The 12,039-nt window shown below is 40.3% G+C and overlaps 1 long non-coding RNA gene across 1 annotated transcript in view; it reads right to left on the bottom strand.

Annotated features, from left to right (window-relative positions):
- The window catches only part of LOC128898292 (uncharacterized), a 64,650-nt gene that overhangs the window by 14,305 nt on the left and 38,306 nt on the right, over positions 1-12,039 (bottom strand). The window contains exon 2 of the long non-coding RNA XR_008462796.1: positions 8,668-8,759. This is a non-coding gene — a long non-coding RNA (uncharacterized LOC128898292). The remainder of the gene's footprint in view (positions 1-8,667; positions 8,760-12,039) is intronic.

Here is a 12,039-nt window from a genome sequence, read left to right on the forward strand (position 1 = left end):
GCATTTGGAATCCACCTTTCCAGCCATCTGACTGGTTCTACCAGTCAGACAGTACTGCTTCTGTCCTCTGACTTCTTAAACTTTGTAAACAGGCATAGTATTTGAAAAACATGTTCCACCATCCAAGAAAAACAATGAAGATTACCTAAGAAATAGCAGCTCTGGACAGAAAAGAGGAAGGAAAAGAGGAAAGAAAAGAGGAAAGAAAAGAGGAAAGAAAAGAGGAAAGAAAAGAGGAAAGAAAAGAGGCAAACAAAAAATACAGTCTAATGAAATTTGTTATGTTTTATGTCATTCTTTTGTGCTGAGGGACACCTGTCTGACTAAAGGTATTCATTTCAGATTTTAAAATAGTCCATTTCTTTCCTAACATGCAGTGCAGCAGGGCGGAAGGAAGAAGGATGAAAATCTTGTTTATTGGCTGGTTTTCTCTTGTCATTTTCACACCAACTCATCACTACAAGTGCAGCTTTTCTGATTCAGTTCAGCAAAATGGTTCTCTCTGGTCATCAGCTTTGACATTTTATTGGCTGATTTTGCCCAAAACACAAAGTTTAAGACATTTTACCTTGTAAATTGTTTTGTAGAACATGTGAATGTTTCAGCAGACCAAGCTCCTCTGATTTAAGTCTTCCTGTCCCAATATCTGACTGCACTGAAGGTACAAAATCCCTGTGTCTTCCAACAAGAAGATACAGAGAGGTCAATGGCCAAGGAATCTCACTTTCTATAGTGCCTTTGCCCTCTTCTCTCTTTGTTATTATTTAAAGTGTCTGCAACTATGGCACCTTGGAGAATCACTGCATTTCTCAGCCTTTTGTTTCCTTACTGCCTGTACTACCTGCACGCACACCCCCACCACAGACAGAATGACCAGGTAAATGACTCTGATAAAAATGCAGTCTTTGGCAGTCAAACTTAATAATGGCCTGTGCCATTAATCTAGCAGGTAGCACACAAAGAGGATAGCTGCCACTGTGTTCTTATTGTTCTGATCCTGCAAGCCAACAAGAGAACAGAAGTATTTTGATCATAAAGTTTCTAGTTTGTCTCACTGCATTTTTTGGTGAAGGAGAGCTGAAGGACTAACACAGGGTCATTCATGTAGAAATATTTCACACCTCTCAACTTTATTTCCTTGAAATTCCAGACAAATGCCCACTGCTTATGAATGGTGGGACTCTCCACCACATGGGTTGTGAGATAGATTGTTTGTCTCCGGCAGAAAGCCATATTGCACACTTTTAAAGCTGATGGAAACATCAGTGCCCTTGCTTTAAATAACAGTAAAGCAACTAAAGCATTTAATCAGATCCTGGGAGACTTGGGTAATATGTTCTCCTGAGAAAAAAAGTGTTCATCTCCTGTTTTCAAAGAAAGTGTCCTAACCACTGAATTAAAGCTTGATCAAAGCACTCTTGCATTGCACTGCATGGCAAACCAGTACATGAACATCTACAGAATGCACCTAGAACATGAGTCTGATTTTAGCTTCCCATTTGGAGATGAAGTGAGAAATATAGCCTGTGGCTAGATATCACTAGTCAGTATTTCCTAAAATACATACTAAATATATTCCTCACTAATCACTCTCTACTTCTTTCAAGATAATACCACAGTAACTCCAAGAAAGTCACAACACACTACAGCAGCACAGCTGATAGCAAAACTTGGCTCAACATCCTCAAACATAAATGGATATTTTATCTGTTTAGTGCCTGCTGTCTCTTTTATTGAAACCAAAATATTGAAACAAAAGTCATCCTGAAAAGACCAAAAGAAACTTAAATATGTGGGTTTTTTCTAGGCATATGAATATTTTACAATTTATGGTTTCCATAGTGCCTGTTCACTTTGTTCAGCATTTTGAGTTGTCAGAATAGGCATTAGGCAGAGCAACAACAGAAGTAACAGGGTCAGTAACAGAGTTCTTGTATCTTCCCTTGGGACACAGACATAAGAATACATCCACTATCAACACATTGCCAATCACGTGCAAATTGTTCCTTTGGCCCAAGCTTAAATCAAGACTGCAACAATCCCAGAAAGTATTTAATACATAATTTGAAAGTTATTCTGGTTTTACTGCAATGTAGGAAAACCTCAATAAAAATAATCATAGTAGGAGAAGCCAAACCTGCTATGGTTAGAAAATAGTGTTTCTTCAGTACAATCAGTTTATCAGATCAGCAAATTCCTTACTAATATCTACAGGAAGATATTTTGAACAGTTTCAGAAAAGGTTAAAGTTATCAGAGACTTCTTAAAATTCCATATTATTATAATTTACTCCATTTACAATTCTTTTTTCATCAAAATTAAACCTCTCTTTGCATTTAGCATTTTGGTACTGGTTTTGAATGTATCAAAATTTGCTTCTTTCTTTCAGGCACTGACAGAGTAGGAAATAGCACAGCCCGTGTCTGTTCCAAACTCTGTGTCATCTTCCAGTGAAAAGCAAACAGAAATATTTAAATTACTTAATTGCCTCCAAGGCTCTACCTAAACTCTTCCTTAAGTCATACTCTCTGCTTTCAGTGAACCTCAACAACCAGGCAAACTGAAAGCTTTCTTTGTTATCGTGGTCTGTGGCACCTGAATGATGCCAAACAAATCTAAGTTAATTCAGAGCTTTCAGAGAAAGGATTTCTTTTCCTGACTCCCCCTGACTGATACCAAAGACAGAAAAAAAAGAAAAGAAAAAAAAGTCCTTTTTTTCCTTCTCAGTATTAAACAAGAGCAGAAACAATAAAAATAACTTCTCCCTGATGTGACAATTTACATTCTCTTTCTCGCTCATACGCTCAGTTTTATGTTGTGTTGTGGGTTTGGTTTTTTTTTCCCTCATAATTATTACCCATCTACCTAAAGGTGTTACCTCTTATGGTCTAAAGTGGTTTCACATGGAATCCTTGTAATGCAGCATCTCATAACCATAATACAGGCTAAAATGTGTTACCTCAATTGCTGTGGTTTCCAACTTTGCAAAAATGTATTTCCCCAAGCAGTCTAACTTCTCCTTTTACTACAAAGTAAACCCACTAGGAAGACTATGAATTTGAGCAATTAATTACACACTTAATAATATTTTATAGTCTTCTACAGACTTTAAAGTTCTTTCCAAAAATTACGATTTGGATCCAACCACCGTTCCTCACACAGACTAGGAAAATAAATGAAACTACTCCAAAAGCAAATTATCTTTAGGTTCTAGAAAAACTTGGGTTCTGGTTCAACCTGTTTTTCTCTAACAATTCAGTGAAACAATTTTGACGGTATGCATTGTAGAAAGCCAAGGTGAGATGAAGATTTGCAAGCGTGCAAAAGGTGGTCAGCCACATAATCATTATGGAAAGCCTCAGAGCTGGATCCTACCTGCCATTTTCTTTCTGTAAATCCTCCTCTCACTGTGTTACAGCACCGTGAGAACATAAAGAATGAATAACTATTGCTTTGAGTTTCACATTTATTATATAACTAATGTCACAATCACATCAAGATGAGACATAAAAGAGTGTAGTTATAATAACCAAAAATGTTAAACATTTCCAGGGTACCACTGACCTGAGGAAGACTTCAGCAGCTAATCAAACCACATAGTTTGCTAAGACATCCTTTGTGTCAAACAAAATCATTCAAATTTAGGTTTAAAGTTACAAACAAGACAAGGACAAATATTGGTTCTGATATATTGAGTTTAAAATTTTAAAATACTAGGCTAATATTGGTGATTTAAAGGCATTGATTCAGAGAGTATTAGCTGTCTAGTGAACACTTAATAAAGCCAGGTGCAAATTTAAAAGCTCAATATGTGTTTCTCAATTCTGCATAGAAATCCTCAGTTTGGTGGTTGGAACTGTGTCAAATCAAATTTTCACTAGGTTTGAAAAAACCTGCATATATTCATGGTTTCCACAGACCAGTCAAGAGCTTGAAATATTGGTCTTGACTATCCAGTCAAGACCAATTCTTTCCACAGGAAAGTAATTCTCAGAGGAAATTATTTGTCACGCTACTTCCAATCTGAAGATCTAAACACAGTCTTTCCTCTAGCCTTTGGCACAACCCATAATAATTGGACCATAGGAGAGAGCAACAAAGAAGTGGATCCACAAGATGCATGCCAAACATCACTACCAGCTCAGACATTTGCTTTCTCACCTTTTCCCCCCATCAGGAATAATCAGTAGCTGAAGTATTAAATGACAAGTCATACCCGTTTGCTGATGGAGAAGCAAGGCAGGATGACACATTCTGCTGATCATTTAGAGCTATTGGCTGTTATAGGCTATTAACTTGCAATACACAGCCCTGTTTGAATTTCAGATGAGCAGATGGCCAGATGGATTAGCCTGTAAAATTAATATTCCAACCAATACACAGCAGGACTTTGCATGGGTACTGACTGTTTCAAAATCCATGAAGTCTGTTTAGTGGATTTTATTTTTCAGGCCTGGCTTCTTATTTCTTCCACAAATGCTGAAACCCACAACAGCAAAAGGCAATTCTAGAATGCTTTGGCATTTTGGTGACACAGCTTCCCTGACTATTTCTTGCACAAGGCCAGCAGCACTCATTTCCAGTGCATAGCTGGTGGAAAGATCAAAATGAATCTATGGAGCTTACATGTAAGTATTTGTATATGCCTACTGGACAATGAGACGCACAGTGCATGGGAGCTGCAGGCACTAGGGGCCTATTTTTGACAACAGGTTTTAGCAACACTTGAAATTATTCCCCAATAGACTTCACAGCGTTTTAAGACCAGTTCATGGCCTCTTCCTACTCAGCCCCCAAACAACTGCACATGTACTGGTAGCTGGCAGATGTCATCCAAGGCTTCCAGACTGACATGGACACAAACACAGACATGCTGAAACAGAAAGGAGCAAGCCACTCGCTAGGACTGGTAGTGTCAGGCTGTGCATCCACAGCCTTGGAGAAGGTAGAAAGCTCCAGCTATTAAGAACTGCAAATTTGTCCCATCACCTGCACCTTTCTGAAAAGCTTACCTCAATTGCAATCAGACTGCATTGGCCTCTGACCCATTGCAGATGAGCATAATACAAGTCTCAAGGGATACTGTTGTATTTTAGCACTGCCAGCTTGATTACTATTGATTATCTACTTGCCTCCATGGTAATTTCCCTTTGACAGTAGCATTTCTGCCTGACTGCTCCTTCTGAGATTTGGGGGATTCCTTTCTTTTTCTTTTCTTTTCTTGTTTTTTTTCCTCCAGTTGCTTCCAAGAAATATATTCTGAATACTGTTTTGGGCAGGGCAAGAGAGATAATAGAATGGAAGGACTCAGCTCTAACCACAGCGTTAACTTATTAACGGAATCATTGTTCCAGGGTAACCAAGAAGGTAACTCAAATCAGGTAAGTTTTCCTTTTACCCTTTGATGGGGGGAAAAAAAAAGTAATCACTACAAATAAATAATATATGTGGCATTAGAATACTGCCATATAGTTATAATCTTGTTAGATAATGCAAGCACTGAAAGGATTCCTACAGATAAGTTGCTGTGTAATGGAAAACGAAGTTTAGCGTGGACTCTCAAATATGATGACCCAGTGGAGTGGTTCAATTCCAATGACAGTGGGCCTCCAAGTGGCAGATGAGGCTTTTGTTTTATTTGTTTGACAGTAAATATCTGGCCTGTTGCTTAGCAGCCACACACCGAAACAAAGGCATTTCCAGACAAAATAAACTACATTACAGCAGGTAAACCTTTCACAGCAATTACCAAATGGAAATGAGAGCTGAACCGATTACTGCAAAACAACCCAACACCTTTGTTTCCTGCAGATGTTTTAGGCATATAAATGGCAAGTGAGGATTTCTTGATAGCGGTGTGAGAAGACTTCATAGCTCAAAAATAATGAGAGCACCGATTTTGAAAAACAATGTGCTGAGAGTCCTAAACATGGAGACCAAAGTTTTCAAACTTCTGTCAGCTGTTAAATCCATATTTAAGTACATTAAATAAATAGATTTTCTCTCAGAGACAACGAGCACTTACAACTGCTGCCAAACTGCAGAGAATTTTTGCGTTCTATAGGAACCTTGCACTCACCTGGAACTGAACTACAAACAGGACACCACAGACTGGAACGCTTTTGTGCGTGTTTTAATAATTTGATATTAATTCTGTCTAGCCTTACTTCTACCTCTGCTGCCACGAATACATCCCCTCACCCCAAGTTCTCAGGCCAAAACTTGTGCAAGACACCTTTGCATGCTTCATTTCCATGCAGAAGTCTTCAGCTTTTGCAGGACTCGCCTCCCATAAGGAAAATAAGGAAATGCCAAAGCTACTCTTGCATATCGAGCTGTACAGCTTTAAGGCAGGTATTTCACTCAGAAAGCAGCACTTAGCCTCACTGAGCAAACAGAAAGGGCCAAATTCTGCCCTCAGTTACCCTGGGGCATTCCACCACAAGAAGGAATCTGCATGTGAATAACCTACAGAAGAAATGCGTTTCCAGACACTTGAGCTTAAAGACTGAAAAAAAAAAATGCTGGTGTGAATTCTGTCGACTTATATTTTCATTGAGGGTTTTTGGAGATGTGTTGTGTTGTGGCATGGGGTTTTTTCACCCTCAGAGTTGATCCACAGGGCATTGTCATTATGTTGCTGTCTCACCTTTCAGTTGATAGACTTCCTGCTGGAGAGACATTATTATTTAACCGGATCCACTCATCCTGCCACTGATTTGTTTTACTTTTGTTCCTGGCAAAGAACAGCAACTCTAGGTAATGTTTCTTTTCTTATTTGGCTAAGTCCTTCAGAACACTTTAGTAAATTAACCCCATGTAGTTCACTCAGTAAACACAGGATCTCCTGAAAGGATTTATAAAACTAAATTACTTCAGAGTTTCCAGACAATCTTTGTTTTTCTTTCGTTTTGTCTGATAGGAGCTTAAGAAAAGACTCAGGAAACAAACGTGAATGTTTAATTCCTCAGCAAATAGGACCTGTAAGCACAGCATGAGAGAATCAAATTAAAAGGAGGGATTTTAATAAACATAAAATAGATGAAGACATGCCAACTCTTGTTTCTGGAGCAGTATTATCAATGTGTCTGCTACAGTCTGGCTTTAATTACGTCAATCTTTTCCAGCTAAGTTTACCCTATAGCAGTTGTAACCCCTCTGGAAATTTACATCTTCAATTTACCCACAACCAAATTCTCATTCATTGAGTTTAAGCTGCATATATATATATAGAGAGAGAGAGAGTATCATAGTATCAGTCAGGGTTGGAAGGCACCACAAGGTTCATCTAGTTCCAATCCCCCTGCCATGGGCAGGGACTCTAGATCAGGCTGGCCAGAGCCTCATCCAGCCTGGTCTCAAACACCTCCAGGGATGGGGCCTCAACCACCTCCCTGGACAACCCATTCCAGGGCTTCACCACTCTCATGGTGAAGACCTTCCTCCTCATATCCAGGCCGAATCTCCCCACTTCCACACAATATATATACACACAAGTATATGTATCTTTGATATTATGATCCATCCTACACTGCACACCACTGCCCACTGAGAAGTAATAGGCTTCCAAAAAATATTACAGAGTAGAATTTTACCATCTCAATAACATCAGGCCAGTTATAAGAGTCTTGCACTCATCCACAATTCTACTAAGAGAAGATATTCAGCATGGCTGTGTTCAATGGAATATTTTCCCTCCCACATTGAGAGCTTAGAAACTTCTATCAGACAGTAAAAAAAAATTAAAAAAAAATAAAATAAAAAAAATAATTAAAAAAAGCTTTAAAATACAAAATACTAGGTTGTGGATGGCATTCATTCATAAAACCTTCCTTGAGGGTCCAGTCCCAGCTTACGTAGTACACAACAAAAATATTCCACATAACCTGTGAAGACAGACTGAGAGACCTGGAGCTCTTTAGTCTTCAGAAGACTGAGAGGGGGTCTGATCAATGCCTAGAAATATCTGAGGGGTGGATGTCAAGTGGAGGGGGCCAAGCTCTTTTCAGTGATGCACAGTAATAAGCCAAGGTACAATGGATACAAACTTGAGCATAGGAGGTTTCACCTCAGCATGAGGAGAAACTTCTTTACAGTGAGGGTGACAGAGCCCTGGAGCAGGCTGCCCAGGGAGGTTGTGGAGTCTCCTCTGGAGACTTTCAAAACCCACCTGGATGCATTCCTGTGCCTGGGTGATCCTGCTTTTGGCAGGGGGGTTGGACAGGATGGTCTCTGGAGGTCCCTTCCAACCTCTAACATTTGGCAATTCTACGATCCTGTGTAAACAAGCATTGATCTGAACTGCAGAGTGACAAGCTGCTCACCACTAATTTAATTTCATTTTTTTTCTCTTCCTAACTACAATTAGGCTCAGAGGTGCCTGCATTCTGAACAAAAGATTTCTCTTACTGCAGCGAGCCAAATGGACTCAGAGATAGGAAGGAACCACAGTACAATTATATCACAGAGTGATACAATCAGCTCTGCAGGATGCCAGGACATTCAGCACCTCATCCCCCCACTGGCATGCTATGTGCCAATACCACAGCAGTATCCTGGTGGTTCCCTGGCAGAAATGTGTACGCTCTGGCTGGACTGCAATTCTTTTAGAATCATTCATATGTTTTAATTGGCAAGCAAGCACGATCGAGTCTTGTGAATACTTACCAAAAACACGTCCACAGATGCTGAATATTCCCACACAGCCATTTTGAAGGGTCTTTGATTTAATCCCTCAGTCGACAGAGGAATCAGTTATTCTGCCAAGGAGAGGTAATAACAGTGTTTGTTCTGAAGGAATTAACAGCAAGTAAACAAGCAAAACAACTTGTGAATAACCCCCGGATGAAAGTATGCTTGTAACAACAGTATTTGTACAATTCAGGATTAATTATAATTTGTATAATTCAACTGGATGACAGGAGGTGAACACAATAAAGTGCTAGATAACCTGAACTCAGTGGTCTGGATCTTTTGCACTGACTGTATCAGGCTAGGGAGCTGCAGGCCAAACAACTGATTTTTTTGCAAGGGAAATGTGGAAATATGAAAAATTAACTGCACTGGAATTACCTGTGCAGAGAATGCATAAGGGTTTGAGAGAAATATACACAGCACTTTCCTCTTGCCTCCCAGTTCCCCAGGTGTTCCAAGAGTCACCAACATAACAGGACACTTTCCAAAGTTTTCATTAATGTGGATCAAAAATGTGGAGGAATTCACAGACTGGCAGTGTCAGAGACATGCTTTATACAGAAGGGGAAAAAAAAGATCCCTCTGATTGTTTGACAGGAATATTTTCAGGCTCCTCAGTTAGGCTTTAAACACATAAAGGGGATGGGAGAGGATCACAAACGTACATCTAACCTACTTGCAGTCTGAAAATACACAAAGCAACTTTCAAAAGCCTAGTATGAGTACCAAGAACAGCTCGGCTGCAGAGCACAGAACTCTGCAGGCTAATTTGGGTGATGATAACATTGACCTGCACGAAGCTCTAAACTGGATTAACCCTTGCACAGAAATTAGCTCAGTTAAAATCAGCTTAGATACCTCAACACTCACTTTCCTACAGTCCACCCACCCTGGAAAATACTTTAAAAGCTTAACCCAGCAGAGGTTGCAGCAAGCATTCTGTCCAGAATAAATGGAGAGGATTTCTCAAGCAGGGTTAATATGTTTGTGTCGTGGCCACATTAGCAAAAACCATCAACTTTGCACAGAGAGCAAACTACAGGCAGATGGGAGCAAGTACTGCAGGCCTGTAAGACCATCCTGCTCTGACAGAGACAGTATATGGGGCAGACAGATAGGTCTGACTAGAGGAAAAAAGTGCTTCAGAGAAACTTTAGAGACCATTTGGGCAGTGTTGCCTCTGCATCAGCTGCTCCTATATTCTTTTAGATAATTTTTGCTGCGTACAGGAGAGGAAATTGTGTTTGATTTCACTCAGCTCCAAATTGATCTCACTAACTGAAGGAATTTCTCTGAGTTGCCCATTTAAAAGCCCCATCAACAAAAGTTGCCTATATGAGTCAATGCTGAGAAACAGCTTTAATGGTCAAATCAGTGTTGCTACTCTAAATCTGCCTCTTCTCATGGGCTGTAGAACAGGGCTCCTAATCTCAGCTGAAATTAATTCTGGCCCCAGTCCCTAGGGTTCTTTCAGCAAGTGTTTTCCTTTTTTTTCTTCATTCTCAGAAAGGTTTTTAAAACATAAACCCAAGAAACACATAGGATAGATACTCCTGTCTTACTTGGCCCTGCAGGCTTCTGGAAACCCATTCTCACTGGTGCCATGGCTTCAGAGAGTCATAACAATTGCCATTGCCCAGTGCCTGTGCTCAATGTTCCTGGTAGACATTTCTACCTCATTTCTAAATCCCCAGAAAAATTCTTCAACAATGTAAGGTGGAATAAAATGAACAATTACATGGGGCCCCCATTTTGAATATGGAAGGAAAAAGTAAAAGAGAGCCCAGAGTAATTCTTTATATCCACAACCCAGGAAATAGTCCACTCTGGAGTCCTGAGGACGTTTGGAATATACAACTCTCACCAATATCTCCTGCTTTGTAAGTAATCTGCTTGTGAAGTTGTCACAGGAAGAACACAGAGCTGTGAAATAGAAACAAATTATCAGATCCATAGATTTATATAACTTCATCTCAGGGTACACTTTACCATAGTCTAGGGATACAGCTTTGCAGAACTTCATTCCAAGCTCCATAAACTTAAAGTTCAGACTTCTTTTAATAAAGCAGGTTTAAAAAAAATAATAATAATTGAGGCTAATGACATGCTGTGACAGTTTAGGCTGTGCCTTTAAGAAAGGATAGCTGCAAAATTCTCTAGCTGAATACTTGGGTGTAAAATGAAAAACAAAGATTAATTCTAAATGAATTTCATTGGTAGATGAGTGGGAACAAAATAAAGGTTATTGCAGTGCTACAGGCTGGGGTCAGAGTGGCTAGAAAGCGGCCAGGCAGAGAGGGACCTGGTACTGGTACTGGTACTGGTCGATGGTAGGCTGAACATGAGCCTGCAGTGTGCACAGGCAGCCAAGAGGGCTAATGGCATCCTGGCCTGCATCAGGAACAGTGTGGCCAGCAGGAGCAGGGGGGTCATTCTGCCCCTGTACACTGCACTGGTTAGGCCACACCTTGAGTCCTGTGTCCAGTTCTGGGCCCCTCAGTTTAGGAAAGATGTTGACTTGCTGGAGTGTGTCCAGAGAACGGCAACGAAGTTGGTGAGGGGTTTGTAGCACAAGCCCTATGAGGAGAGGCTGAGGGAGCTGGGACTGCTTAGCCTGGAGAAGAGGAGACTCAGGGGTGACCTTATTGCTCTCTACAACTACCTGAAGGCAGGTTGTGGACAGGCGGATGTTGGTCTCTTCTCCCAGGCAGCCAGCACCAGAACAAGAGGACACAGTCTCAGGCTGTGCCAGGGAAGGTTTAAGCTGGATGTTAGGAAGAAGTTCTATATAGAGAGAGTGATTGCCCATTGGAATGTGCTGCCTGGGGAGGTGGTGGAGTCACCATCACTGGAGGTGTTCAGGAGGAGACTTGATGGGGTGCTTGGTGCCATGGGTTAGTTGATTAGGTGGTGTTGGATTAGTTGATAGGTTGGACACAATGATCTTGAAGGTCTCTTCCAACCTGGTTTATTCTATTTTATTCTAAGTGTGCTAAATGAGAATATTCATCTGTTTGGATGGGGATGGGGGAGAGACAAAACTGTATTTCCCCATTTCCTTGAGAGATTAGGTTGTTTCCCAGAAAGATGTCTGGCTAAGGGGAAAAAACAGTGATTACTTCTCCTTTCATATAACTCAATGTGATATATAAAAAAAAACCTAAAGGGAAGAATCAAGAAGGTGGTTTAGCTTGGCTCTACAGACAAAATTCATGTCTGTGTACTCTGGAAAGGCTGCAGTGACTGACAAATTTATGAAATTATGATGTGAGGAAAAAAAGAAAAAAGAAAAGAAACAGAAAACAGAAATAGAGATTGTGTTGTCTAGTGTCCTTCAGCCAAGAT

The sequence above is a fragment of the Dryobates pubescens genome, chromosome 21, assembly GCF_014839835.1.
Source record: "Dryobates pubescens isolate bDryPub1 chromosome 21, bDryPub1.pri, whole genome shotgun sequence".
NCBI classification, from domain to species: Eukaryota; Metazoa; Chordata; class Aves; order Piciformes; family Picidae; genus Dryobates; species Dryobates pubescens.